Source organism: Rhododendron vialii, chromosome 2a (genome assembly GCF_030253575.1).
Source record: "Rhododendron vialii isolate Sample 1 chromosome 2a, ASM3025357v1".
NCBI lineage: Eukaryota > Viridiplantae > Streptophyta > Magnoliopsida > Ericales > Ericaceae > Rhododendron > Rhododendron vialii.
Window position 1 is genome coordinate 6,507,655 of NC_080558.1, and position 15,327 is coordinate 6,522,981.

General features: G+C 36.4%; 1 protein-coding gene and 1 pseudogene across 1 annotated transcript in view; both read left to right on the top strand.

Annotated features, from left to right (window-relative positions):
• Positions 1-3,810: 3,810 nt before the first annotated feature.
• Positions 3,811-15,327, top strand: part of LOC131317026 (probable leucine-rich repeat receptor-like protein kinase At5g63930) — a 30,612-nt gene continuing 19,095 nt past the window's right edge. Inside the window, exon 1 of the mRNA XM_058346607.1 lies at positions 3,811-3,936. The gene's annotated coding sequence lies outside the window, so the exon portion shown is untranslated. The remainder of the gene's footprint in view (positions 3,937-15,327) is intronic.
• On the top strand, positions 5,525-7,566 carry LOC131317025 (probable leucine-rich repeat receptor-like protein kinase At5g63930; annotated as a pseudogene).

Consider the following 15,327-nt stretch of genomic DNA (forward strand, 5'->3'; position numbering starts at 1 on the left):
TAAAAAAAAAAAAAAAAACCGTCATTTTGTCGAGTGAATCATCGTTTTTTTAACCGAATTTTCAAGCCAACTTACGTATACATCGACTAATTCCTATTTAGCTCGACTAATTCCAGAATTCTAAAGTTAATAACCGGGTAAACCCTATATTAACGGTCCCAAGGTTTGGTGTACGATTTAATCCGTCCACACCATCATCTTACAGGAGGGAATAAATAGATTTACTATTCAATCCCATGTTTTGATAGGACTGTGCAATTCCCCAGATAACCTTAGGTTAACTAAACATTATTAATCTGGGGGGTCACACACATTATAGGACGTGATTAATCCATAGCCTGCTGTCTGTGGTTGACCGGCCGCTGCGCCGGTGCAGTCCTAATCAGGTTTTGACAAAAAACAAGACAAGAGAGCCAAAACAAAGAGTTAGGTAATCTTTTACTGATTAAACAACTTTTGTTTGGAGATTAGGGGCTAGTAGTTTCATTTTTTTAACCAAAAAACAGGGATTAGTAGTTTAGTCCTAATGCATATAGGGTATTGATAGATACAGTGGCTTGAGCTTTGCTCTGGCGTTATACAGGGTCCCTGTTAGTAGACGGTGGAATTGATCTCCAGAAGTATTAATTGACGTGCACCGTGCATGTAAGTTGAACCAGACACCTATTTATAAAAACAAAAGAAAGATACTGCGGCTTGACCGTCTCTTGCTTTGTTATAGTAATAGTCAAGATACTTAACATGATTAGGTTGAGTATATAATATGCATGAAAAGAAGAGAATTATGAACTTTTTGCTATGTTTTAGAGAATGCTGAATGTATTGATGGACCTAGCACCTATGACACTTAGGAAGAAATGGAATATGTGAAACCACATCATCCCTAGGGCGTTTGTTGATTTTATTGGGGGGAAAGTACAAATAATTGATGACCTTTATATCATTTGGTTGAATACTAGTGTAATGCCTTCTTTTTTTTATCTTTCCCTTCGTCTTTGTATCTATCTCCAAAGCTTAATAAAATCTTTGTTTTTGCCGTTCAAAAATAAAATAAAAATAACAAGGATCTTGAGAGAGAGTAGGATGAGGGCTGATTCTATTTTTTTTTTTTTAAGAGCAATGATACACCGCGTATCCGGATACAGAGGTGTTCAGAATCGTCCGATGCACGCAAGTCTCACATAATAGATGCGGAGCCAACATACGTATGTCGTCCGGTTTGGACACATACGATATATATATGCAACAATTAATAAGGTTGCACCATTGTAAGTTGTGTTCCCAAAACTTATTAGTATGTGAAATGAAGTGGGCTATTGATCATTGAAAGGGTAAAAGTTTCAGTTCTTTCGTGTTCAAGTTGGTCCTCATAGCTGAGATTTACCGCCTCTGGATGGAAAGGAATTCTCGAGTTTTTGGAGGGAGAAGCAGGGGAGCTCATGTTGTGCTGACAAGTATTGAAGAGAATGTTAGACTTCGTGTTTGTACTTGGGAGCATTTCCCAAACTCTCTTGAGAACCGAAGACTTTGCTGTCTCTGGAATATTTCGAGCAGAGTTCTTGGGACTTCAATTTTGCAGTTTTGGTAGAATGTGTTTGAGGTTTTTCCTTTGCATAGGTTATTGTATGTCGGTTTAATTCCCCTTGTTTTTTTGAGTTGGTTGGTTATAAAATGCGCAAGTGCCCCCCCCCCCCCCCCAAAAAAAAAAAAAAAAACTCGTACGTCTTATATATCTATAATTTTATATACATAATTACAAATTCGGGGCGAGATCGGCCGGGCATTATCTCTATATCTAATCTTTCTCAAACTTAAATATTTAGAGGTGGAGCCCACATACTTGTATTCGGCGAGAGGTATTTTTTTTCTGAAGCACAGACTAAAATTTTTCCTTATTTGACGCACAGGGCTACTCTTTTCGAGTAAAGAGAAAATCTTTTTAAATTTCGTATTTACCATCCTTTTGTTTGGCTCCCAATAACATTGTTCAAAATTAGGTCCTCTCTTATAGTGATGTCTGACTCCTGAGTTAACCTTTTTTTGGCTTGAGCCCCACAATCATGGAATCGATAGTTATTTATATTAACTTGTGTTTGATTACATGATGTTTGGGTAAGCTTTACTCGCATTCAACTCAACTCGAGACCGTCAAGTTAACGACTAGGAAAGCTCCTAATAGTTCCCAGGCATTTTTTAGTCAGTGGTTGGAGTCGAACTTACGAACTTGAAAGAGTAAACTCTTTACTTCTTGTTCCCACTAAACTAACCCCTTGGGATTTTGCAACCAATCTTTATAAAAAGTTGCAGCTCACCTCCTAATTTTTTGGATGTAGATATTGTGATAACCCAATTTTAAAATACTAAGATCAAAACTTTTCTTAAAATTCTTTCACCGCGGCTAAATTCAAAACAATTTTTACCTATGGTAATTTTCAAATATTTTTCTGAGGCTAAGTTCCGCTAAGCTTTTTCGGCATTTTGTCCTTATTCAAAAAATTTTGCGTTTATTAGTTTTGTGCCTAACTTTGTGGATTATTGATTCGTCTCGTCAAAGACGAATCAAAAAAGAAAAGATATGATTTTTACACAAATATTCTTGAAAATATCTAAGATAAAGTTTAAAAAGACCAAAAAAACCGGCTTTATGGTTCGATATTGCCTACTTGTTCTCCACAACTGGAATAAAATTGGGCCGCAGGCCCATGTACTGTTGTAATGACAGGCCATACCCCATCAGGCCTATGCTGGACTTTGAAGGGTGTAGGCCCTCAGCAGGCCCTAAGATCCAGCTCAACTGGGTTGGCCCAAAGCAGGCCTTAAGATCCATCAGGCCTATTCTAGGGAGAGAAGCTGTGTTATAGGGAGAGAAAAGCCGAAGGAGGTTGTAATTTGTTGACAATGGGTAGGGCTCTAAATGAACCAAATCGTTCGTGAACCATTCGAGATTCGACTTGGTAAAGATTCGTTCGAGTTTAATTCAAGTACTAAATGAATCGAACCTGAGCCTCAATTTCATGCTCGTTTAATGAATGGGCCGAACCAAAACCTGATAGTATTCGGCTTGATTAAACTTGCGAACCGGAAGTATGTATATATGTCTCATAAGAATTCCACATATAAACCTTTGGTATGTGTAGTGTAATTTATTCATGTATAACTTTGAAAAGTATTATTTTAATACTTTTAATATGTTTTGATATTTTCGCATAAGTTTGAATATGTTAATGTACAAAATGAAAAAATTTATTTGCAACTCTCAAAATCTATATGAGAGGATAAATATTTAATATTCGTGACTAATTAAGGCTCGTAAAACTAGTTTGAGTTCGACTCAAACCTAAGCAAGTTCGGCTCAAGCCTGGTTTTTCAAATTTTCATTAAGTTTGAGGTCGACTCGGGTTCGCTTAAAAATTTAATAAACAAACTTAAACATTTTAAAGGTAGGCTTGATTCGGTTCGCTTGCAGCCGTTGCCCTAGCAATCAGGGAGACAGAAAGTGAGGAAGAAAGTAAGAGTTAGCTTCCTCCTTCAAATCGAAGACCTTTTTTCCTTCTGGGACAAATCTTCACAGAGTTCTTTAGAAAAAGCCACAAATTAGGGGCCCGGAAAGGGGCTTTTTAATCTACATTTCTTAAAACTCCCACTCCCTCCCTGAGTCCCTGGAGATACAAAAAACCAACTGAATCAAAAAGACAAAAAAACACCTAAACCAACCCTCAAGACTACAAGGTCACCTACCAACAGGAGAAGGGCATTCTCGTCCGAAATGACCCAAAAAGTGAATACTATTCCATTGGAGCACATTTGAAGATCCCACCATCCTTTGAAAAGCTGGCACTGTATTTATTTGACAATGGTTCTTCTAAAGGAATCACTTGGGTGACTGAACCAGCAGTTGAGTCATGTTTGTCTTCCATGGGTGATGGACTCTGAGAGGTATGTTAAAAGCTTTGATCTTTGATGGGTTTTATAGGAATTTACTTCTTTGTTGTGTTTCTTTTATTTTGCTTGATCTCTTTCACTCTCTTTTATTTATTAATTCTGCATTATTTTTTTTGTTAGATTATTTGAAATTGGTTGATTCCTAACTCTGCTATAATGTATTCCCATGCCTTCTTTGTTCATTTCCTAAATGCCTGTTTGGTTTCCTGTGTTTCTGAATCTTGAATACGTGAATTGCTTGAAATGGTCGTTTTAATCATTTCTAGCAAAAATTGACTCAAGAACAGAATTCAAATTCTTGGTTCACTTGGTGCTTGTTTTTTCTTTTTCTGTTTTTTGATCTGGTTCACTTGGTACTTGTTGGAAAACAGTAAATGCTTTCAAGAGAACCAGGAAAAATTAGTACAAAAGATACAAAGAAAAAACATACTGTAGGAAATAGTAGGAATAGACAATACTTATAATCGTAGGAGTATAATCGTAAACGTAGGCTGTAAACGAGCCTAGCCGAGCCTTGTCGAGCTCGAGCTAGTAAATGAGCCAAAAATTTGAGCTCGTGCTCGGCTTGAGCATTAACGAGCCGAGCTTTAGTCATTTACTAAACTAGCCTCTTTAATTTAGCCAAGCCTCCCTTAAAGAGCCGAGTTTTTGTTGAATGAGCCAAGCCAAGCTTTTGTTGAATGAGCCGAGCCGAGCCACTTGATGTACCCCTATCAAGTTTCTTAATAAATTTTTGCCGTTTAAAAAAAAAACGAGCCTGATCGAGCTCGCAAGCTGCTCGGTTCGTTTACGGCCATAAACATAGGAAATATAATTGTAGGAGTATAAATATAGAAAATAGTAGGAATAGACGATTCTTAGAAATCTAAGAATATGTTTACGAGATTGTCTTAAACTTCTAACAATAATGCTGGAGTATATTTTTGAGCTTCGAGTCTTGCGGCTAAACTCAGTTCTATAAGGTCTCAGATTGTGCTGTAAATGAGGTGCAATGAAGGATGGATACAATAATGTCAGACTCAAGAAGAGGTTTGGTTGCCAGTTTCACTAGCATTTTAGTTGTCACTGCTCTGCTTGTTTGTGCTTCAGAAGGGTTGAATTCGGAGGGCCTGTACCTTTTAGAGTTCAAGAAGGGTATCCACGATGAGTTTAACTATCTAGGAAACTGAAATTCAAGTGATCAAACCCCATGTGGTTGGAAGGGTGTGAATTGCTCGCCAGACCACAAAAATCCAGTTGTAGTGTCTATTAATTTGAGTACAATGAAGATTTCTGGGACCCTGAGCTCCAGTATCTGCAATGTGGTTAATCTTGCTGAGCTTGATGTTTCTGACAACGGGTTCACTGGGAACATTCCTAACGAGATTGGGAATTGCTCGAGGTTGGAAATTCTATATGTGAATAACAATCAGTTTGACGGGCAAATTCCTTCTGAGATGGGTAATTTACCTTCTTTAACATCGTTAAACTTGTGCAATAACAAGATATCGGGTCCCATTCCGGAGGAGGTTGGAAAACTTTCTTCTTTGGTTATGTTCCTGGCATACTCTAACGACATCAGCGGTCCTCTGCCGGTTTCAACATGAGGACATTTCGAGCGGGGCAAAATGGGATTTCTGGGAGCATTCCCTCAACCATAGGTGGATGTGAGAACTTGGAATTTCTTGGTCTGGCCCAAAACAACCTAGGAGGCAATATACCAAAAGAGATTGGGATGCTTAAGAGCTTGACGGATTTGGTTCTTTGGGATAATGAATTGATTGGTTTCATAACAAAGGAAATCGAGAACTGTACAAATCTTCAGACTCTTGCTTTGTATGAGAGCAACCTTGTGGGCGAAATTCCTGGTGAGATTGGAAATATAAAGTCCTTGATGATTTTATACATGTATAGGAATGGGTTGAATGGAACAATACCTACGCAGATTGGTAATGTCTCTTTAGCAACCAAAATCGATTTCTCAGAGAACAACTTGTCAGGAGAGACACTGTCCGAGTTGAGTCAGATACAGGGTTTGAGCTTCCTCCACGTTTTTGCGAACCAGCTAACGGGTATTATACCGAATGAGCTTAGTAGCTTGAAAAAACTTAACAAAGCTTGATCTATCGATTAATAACCTCACCGGTCCTATTCCTTTAGGATTTCAAAACCTAACTCAAATGCTTCAGTTGCAGCTTTCTCAAAACTCCCTCAGTGGTACCATTCCTAGAGAGCTTGGACTTTACGGCAAACTTTGGTGGTTGATTTCTCAAACCACTACCTAGAAGGAAGAATACCTCCTCATATTTGCTGGAACTCCAATCTGAATCTCGAGACTAACAGTCCCTTTGGATGGAGTGATTTCAAAAGAAAATAAAAGAAAAGAAATGGTTTTGGTTTCTAACCAAATCACTCATTTGGATTGACTATTTTGGTGAGAAATAGAGAGAAAAGTACAAAATAAAATATTTTAATTGTCTCCACCCATTTCTGACCCAATCTCACCAAAAATGGTGAGATTTTGTAAGAAATGGCTCCCCTTTCTTATTTCACCCATTTCTCACCGTCCAAAGGGTCTGTAATTACCTACATGGAAATATCCCAGATCATCTCATAAAGTGCAATTCTTTGGTGCAACTTCGTCTCGATGGGAACAACCTGACTGGGAGCTTTCCCTCTGAGTTGTGCAACCTGGCGAATCTTTCTGCTCTTGAGTTGGGCCAGAACAAGTTTACTGTTCCAATACCTCTAGAGATTGGAAACTACAAAATGCTGGAATGGATCTCTCGAACAATTTCTTCACATCTGAGTTGCCAAGGGAGATAGGAAATTTGTCCCAATTGGGTAGTTTCAATATTTCCTCTAATTCGCTCGCTGGGCGAATGCCACCCGAATTTCTCAACTGCTCGATGCTTCAACGGCTTGATCTTAAGCCAAAACAGCTTCACAGATTCAATGCCAGACGAGCTTGGTACCCTTTCCCAACTGGACCTTCTCATGCTTTCTGAAAACAAGTTATCTGGAAATAATCCTGCAGCATTGGGAAATCTCTCATTTGATCAAGTTACAAAGGCAACTTGCTTTCTGGTGGGATACCTGCAGAGTTGGGAGCTCTCACCAGCTTGCAAATCGTGCTGAATCTTAGTCACAACGTTCTCTCCGGAAGAATCCCACCTCAGCTCGGAAACCTAATTATGCTAGAAATCCTCCTCCTGAATAACAATGATCTGAGTGGAGAAATACCAAGTACGTTCAGTAATCTGTCGAGCTTGTTGGCATGCAATTTCTTGTATAATGACCTTTCTGGACCGTTGCCTTCGGTCAGATTGTTTCAGAACATGGCTGAGAGCAGCTTCATTGGAAACGAAGGGCTCTGTGGAGGGCCGCTTGGCGATTGCAAGGTGGTATAAGTGCTACATGGGCTAACATTTTCACAGTACTTGCAGGTGCTATTGGTGTGGTTTCCCTAGTTCTAATTGTCATTCTCTTGCATCTCACGAGGCGCCGTTTATTAGAATTGGTGTGTTGCAAAAGCAAATCAGAGGCAACGGTTAACTGAACCCAAGGACAGCAGGCTACTTACACAAGCTGGGCCACTGGATGGTTTCCTCTGTTGTTAACTTCAGCGCCCCATATTTAGTCGAGGTGGATGGTATGGCCGGTCGTAAATTTCAGGATCCTAGAATTAGTTGAGGTGCGTGCAAGCTGGCCCGGCCCGGATATCCGGTTATTAAAAAAAAAGCAGGCTGTGAGACCTACAAAAATAAACAGTTTGGATTGTCAAAATAGGTTGTGGAGCTCACTTCTATAAGGTTTGTGTGTTTGAGAGGGGTGTAAGTAGAATTATCCTATTTTGGTGTTTGAGGAGTGAATCAGCGTTCTCTAAATTTGAAGAGTGAGAAGGGATATTTGAAGGATGACTTCTATTTATCCACAAAAGTTTGTCGCAAAACGAACAAACGCAAATTTTTTTTTTAATAAGAAAAAAAGCCAAGAAGCTCCCTAGAGGAACAACACCTATCTTGTCCTCTTTCTCTCCCAGATCGAAAGAAACTGTGGAGTTTTATTTTTTGGTAATGGAAGAAAAAAACTTAAACGATGATTTAGAATTGGAGTCGTGCCAAATGGCAACGGCAAACAATTGTGGTAGTACCACAATCAATTATGCGTACAAACACACTAACTCTCTCTCGGTGTATGTGTTTGTAGAATGATTGTTTGATATTATATATACTAGGGTTTGTCAGTGCTTGAAGGCACGGCACAACGCATTTTGAACACAACTAAAATAAATTACTAAATTGTTGACCACCCCCGCCTACGAACCTAATTTATGCACTTTGTAATGTGGCCGGATATGAAACAGGATTAGACTTTTATTTTCTCATAATTAGTGCATTTCTTTGATATTTTTAGTCTTCTCCCATATCAGGAAAATGTGTAAAACTTAAAAAGGAATGTAGAATGAAGAGTGGAGATTTATGTAGATTGAATAAAGTTAGACCGTTGGATTTATCATTTATGTAGGACATAAGATTTGAAAACCGAGCTCCCTTATATATATATATATATATATATATATATATATATATATATATATATATATATATATATAATATGACAGGGAGGTTTTTGAATCCCTAAAATTCCTCCTATATTTTTGACCCTACGATCGGTACACATTTTTTCTACGGCTGAGATCTATGGGTAGAAGGGCTAACGATATATATAGAAAGGATGGTGCAAATATTTATGGTTCTTTTAATTACCCGAAATATAATATGACATGGAGGTTTTTGAATCCCTAAAATTTCTCCTATATTTTTGACCCTACGATCGGTACACATTTTTTCTACGGCTGAGATCTATGGGTAGAAGGGCTAACGATATATAGAAAGGATGGTACAAATATTTATGGTTCTTTTAATTACCCGAAATCACAGAAGGATTGAAATAATATATTTGGAAAGTATGTTGACATTTATAGTACAAATAAGATCAAACGTTTTTTTTTTAATCAGTAAGATCAATTAGTGCAATTATACCATCTTATACCTTCTATAATACCTTCTTAGGAAGCCGAAAATTTGGAAATCTATATAATATGACCCTAAATTTTTGAATCCCTAAATTTCCTCCTATATTTTGGACCCTAGGATTGGTATACATTTTTGAATTTCCTATATTTGGTATCCTTGGATGTGTACATATTTTGAGCAGTAGGTCTAAAAATAAATTTGGAAAGAATGAAGGATGAAAGGAAAGAACGAATAATGAAATATACCTTTTATACAGCAACCTAAAATTGTACAAATCTTTGGCTGAGATTGATTATTGATCATCTAAAAGAAATCTTCGGCTGAGAATGAAGCAACCTACCTTATATACCTTTTTTTGGGTATACCTTTTTATATGTAAATGTATACACCAACATATATAAGGCAACCTACCTTTTATTGATTTGTAAGCAAAAACATTCCTTCTTCTTTCTATACTTTCTTAGTTAGTTTCACCCTTCCATACGGCCTAAAGGCTGAAGATTCTTGATTTCACTTAAATTCTTTCTTCTCTGTCGAAATCACCTAAATTCTACAACAAATAATAAGGAGCAACGGTTTTTGAATCTTATATTTAACCAACGGTCTAAATTTATCACATAAATTCTACACCTGAATGAGTCCTAGGTTGAAAAATTGCATAAATCTAGACCATGAATCCAGATTTGGAAAACTTTCAAATTTGCCATGAATTGAAGGAAAATGTTTGGAATCAATACCATCCCAATTTGGTAACATTCAAATATTGTCCATCTCAAACTCAAAATTTTGAAATTTTCATTATTATTTTTTTGTTTGGAATGCATCCCCACTTATCCATTATTAATTGGTTTAATGATTTCCGAAAGGAGAGTTTCCTACCATATGTACTCACAAGCTCTCCTAAAATAAACGTAACACACCCCAACCAAAATACTTATAACTATGAAATTCTTACACAATTGAGGATACCACCCATTTTCTTCTTCTCCTTTCTCATTTGATGTATAATCACGATGTGTTTTTTTTTTGGGTTTTCTCGGCAAAGGAAAAGCACCAACTATTTATATACCTTTTCCCAATGATCAATATCAGGTTTGTTATTTGATACTTTGTTAAATTTTACGACATTGATACCATACTCCTACCTTTGTAGAAACTTATGATGGGGGAGAAAACATGGAAATTTTACCTACGAAGATATATGTATAAGTCTCTTTGTCTCTTTTCTTTGAGTTCTCCTATTATCAACCAAATCGACATCCATAGCAGCAAAAAAAAAAAAAAAAACATCCATGAAAGTAAACAGAATTTTTTTTAATAGTGGAACTTGAAGGGGAGTTGAAAATGAAGGGAGAATATCTATGATGCTATTTACCCCTTATGTTAACATATCTAAGTTTATAGTATTAACAACCTTTCAATATTATGAGTTAATGAAGATTTTTTTTTTTTGTTGATTAAAAAGAAAAACAACCTTTCAATATTGTTGTAGGAATGATTGTAGCTAGCCAAAAACCACAAGGGTGCAAAGCTTAAGGATTTGTTTGTTGGAGCGAAGTAACAAGTGGAAATGATCGAGACCCGTAGAAGTACTGCAAGGTCATGTTCAGAGGTACTAATTTGTTGCGGGATGGACAAATGTTAGCCACTGCATGGTAAGATTTACTTTTATATTGTTGGTTGAACAACTTTACCTCTTGCAGAAAAAAGTGAAGCTCTTAATTTTGCTATGGTTCGTTCATAAAAATAACAAGACATACCAAATAAGCACATGTAAATAATAATGTTTTGGTATAAAAAAGACAAATGCTTGCACTCTCTCATTTTTCTTATTTTAGATGTTTTTATCCTTCAAAAAATCTTTCAATCATGCTTTCCAAATACTGCAAATAATGTCCTCGAAATCCTCGAAATGTTGAAATTAATCAGCCGTAAGACCTTGCAGAGCTAGTGAAGTTATGGGGGAAAAAAAGAATTTAAAGGACCAATCAATAGTTTAACCTTGCAGAGCTCATTAAGCTAGAGTAATCTTATAAGTGAACGGAATAAATAATGTGCGACCGAAGTACTATATAATGGGTTTAATAATGCATATCTGATACATGCCATGCTATTATGGATGTGTTGTGCTAAATTCCACACTGTGTACTTTATGTTCATGCCTATAGATATAGTATAACTTCTTTAATAAGTTTACGGAGGTCCAATCTTGCACGTCGAAAAGTGTTTTGAAATGCTTGGATTGAAATAGACAGTTGACATCTTAACAATTGATTGCCGAAATAGACAGTTGCAATTGCACGGAGCCCTGAATAATTGTGAATAAGTTTCTCTCCTATAGATATTAGAAAATAAAAATACGAAAATAAAAATGTAGTTTGACATATATCAAACTGCTCTTCCATATCAAACCGCTCTTCCTTAGGTTAGGTTACTACGGCACCCTTCCAACTAATTTGAACCCATCTTTGAGATGACTTTTGGTACTTTGAATCAACAATTTAATATTTTTGCCCACTTTGGCTGTATTTGTATTGTCTTTAAAACACTCGCATTTGAGAACTATTTACCAACTCAAATTTTCTCTATTGGATTTTCTTTTTACGGGTTAGTTTACTGCAGCTTTATGATGGAGAGTCATCACATGTACTTCAGAACTTCATTGAGACAACAATGAGACCATGAAGGTCACCGATTTTGAACCCATCTTGATCTTCTGTTTTGATAGTTTGATTCACTTTTTTACCTATTAATAGTTGTTTCGGGTAATCTAATTTGGCTTCTTTTTTCATTGATAATAGGAATGAGAGCTATGTTTGTGGAAGACCATATTACATTTGACGTTAGTTGTGTTTGTGGACAGACTTTTCTAGGGAGACTCTTTTAGTATTCTTTTTTTTATATTCCAGCTTTTTGTGTGTGTTCTTTTTATCTATTTACTCAAAAATACAAATTTTTGGCGTTATGTATGATTTTTTTTTCATTGGTGTTTGTATGATGTTTTTTGTTTAATCAAAGTTTTGTGGATTTGAGTTTGTGCATGCGAAAGTTTGGGATTGAATTGTTTGTTCTTTATTTGTTGATTCAAGTTAAATAGGTCAATAACTATGCTTGGGTAATTGTTGTCCGCAAAGTTGAATTTATTTGCTGTTAATCGTTCGAGCTGTGCCTTCAGGCACGGACATTCGTTAGTATATATATATATGTGGGGTTCGGTATAGGAATAGAAACCGGGCCGTAGGCCCATGTACTGTTGCAATACAGGCCATGCCATATCGGGCCTATGCTGGACCTTGAAGGGACGTGGAGGCCCTCAGCAGGACTTTAAGATCCCACTTTTCATATCCTGGGTTGGCCCAATGCCCAGCTATCCCACTTTTCAAATATTTCGACAGGAAAATTCTAAAATCAGTCTAATGGACTGACAATAGTAAGTGTGTGAATGTGTATTAAAGGATATAAAAAGAACACAGAAATATGTGTTTTTCTTGTCTTCTAGTGTGCTTATCGTCAGCCCAGTGGGCTGACAATAGCAAGATCGATTTCGAAATACAGAAATGATATATCTGTACCAGTGCGTACAAACGCCTTTTTGGGCATGTTTTGGGTCACAAAAAAATGATCAGAGCCACTCATTTTGTTTATAATACTTTGTTTATGGTCCTTGCAAAACATAAACTCAATCCGGTACCGGTAAGGACGTTTACAAAACATCCTACTTCGCTTTAGAATTCAGGCCTGAATTCTATAACAAAGTTGGATGTTTTGTAAATGTCCTTACTAATATTGGATTGAGCTTATTTTTTGCAAGGATCATGAACAAAGTATTTTAAACAAAATAAGCGGTTCCGATCATTTTTTTGAGAACCAAAAGAGGCCCAAAAAGTCATTTGTACTCGCTGGTACAGATTTAATATTTGTCCCAGTAGCACCACTCTTCGAAATATGACTACCCAATAGTAACATTTTTTCACGGGAAAAACTTTTTTTACGGAGGATTCCGGTAAATCTGGACCATTTCAAAACACTCCATATTTCTTTGTTTCTTGATAATATTCGATAAAAGATTCTTTTTTAGTGAATCAAAGAATTTGGGAAGCATAGCTTAAATCCTCCTCCTCCTCTCTCTCTCTCTCTCTCTCTCTCTCTCTCTCTCTCTCGTCTTAAGGCTGTGTTCTCTTGAACTTAGCTTAAATTTGAGAATTTTATTTTTATTAATTTTATTTTTCACATTTGTTAGTTTTGAGTCAAATTTTTGTGGGTTATTGATTCGAATTGAAAAAGTAATTTTTTTTTTATATTTTTAACAATGTATTTTGAGAAATAACTATTTTTTAGCAAAAAAAAAAGACTTTTCAAGCTAAAAAGTGGTTATTTCTTGAAATACTTGAGTAAAAGTAAAAAAAATTACTTTTCCGACTCCTTTCGTCGAGACGAATCAATAACTCACAAAATTTTGACGCAAAACTAACAAATACGGAAAAATTCAAATAAGGACAAAATTTTTAAATTTAAATTAAGTTTAAATTAAGTTAAAGAGAACACAGTTGGTGAATCATGGCATACATTGCACGTGAAACGGAAAGGGAGGCATGTGAAGTCGAATTTTGGAGCTTTGGAAGCTGACTGTGAAGTTGGGAAATTGTGCAAAGGGAAATGGATCCAGTTTTGTTTAAGAACGCTGCTATAGGCACAGTAGATGCTGTTGTACAGCAGTCGTGCACAGACCATTTTTGTGTCCATCTTGGATCCTGCAAGGATGATCAGAATCGCTCATTTTGTTCAAAATACTTCATTTATGGTCCCTATAAAAAATCACCTCAATCCGATATCAGGAAGAGCGTTTATGAATCATCCAACTTTGCTTCAAAATTTAATCATTCCATCTTGACATTCTTCAACTCTCTCTGCATATAATTTCTTTTTTCTGGACTTTTTAGAGTTTTCCAATATCTAAGAGTTGGGTTTTTTTTTTACCCTTTCAAAAAAGAGTTGGGTTTTTTACTTTTTATCCATCACACATGGCTCCACTTTCTTCATCTGGTTTTCGAATTTGTTGAGAGAGAGAGAGAAGGGTGGCTTCTGCCTTGGGCGATTAAGCTAGGCACTCGCGTACAACGTTTTCTTATTTTTACGGGGTATATAAAATTTTATTGTCAATAACCAAGGTATTCAGCGCTTTCGTCATTATAATGTTAACGTACGCTCTTTTACTAGTCGTAAAAAAATGACCGATCCTTTTCGGTTTTTTAAATATATTTTTCTTTTTTTAAAATCACGAATACGTCTGATTTCTTCTTGATTAAATTGTCACTTTACTTAAAGTACGTGTGATGTAAAGTTGTAGATAACATGTGTTTTGGATGCATTTGTTGCAATGGGAAGCTACTCGCGGCAAAGCATGCCTTTATATAATTATATATACATAGGATTATGTATTAATTAGCTAACATGGTAGCTTTATGTGCTTCTAAAACATAGGAAAACAACCCCCAAAGTGTTGCTAACATGGTAGCTTTATGTGCTTCTAAAACATAGGAAAACAACCCCCAAAGTGTTGGTTGGGTGGTCTTGATATGAGATTTAGGTGTTTGCTCTATTATAAGGGCTTATGTTCAATTCTCCCTACCAACAATTTTTGGGGTCACCTCACTCCACGCGTAAGGTGACCCAGGACACATTGCATTTTACCTTAAAAAAAAAAAAACACAAGCTGGCCCGAGATGCGGATGGGTGGGGCTAGAGGGATTAGTCCGAAATGCGTGCAAACTGGCTCGGGAGATATTGTATTACCTTAAAAAAAAAAAAACACACACACATTGGAAAAACTCCCCAAGCACCACTTGATTATTACGGAGTATTGTCAACTTTTCACACGGTCCTTTTATTCTTGGGAGCCGCTTCAAGTACGCATAATTAAACACATAACCTCATGTCTGATTTGTAAGATATACTATTCTCATGGTTAAACAACATCTTTCTACTTAGGCCTGTCAATGGGCCGGATCCGATAAGACTTAAATTCAATAGTGGTAATCCAGATCCGAATCTAAAAAATTCTGATCCGATCCAAAAAAATTTTTACTTCAAAAATTTTAGCAAAACAAAATATATATTTTTCAAAAAAATTTATTTTCCTAATGTGTAGCGATATCCAATCAACTTCATTCTTGATACGATTGATGAATTACGTAATATGTAAAAGACGGATAGTTCGGATCGAAAAATAAAGACTCTTGTGGGAGTCGGGTTGCGATCTAATACTTTAATGCCTAGGGATGCATCAAATGTTGTCTGATCAGGAGGTCGTCGATATCCAATGATCTCCGATTTTGGTGACAATGACGGAATAAATGAAACGTGAAAT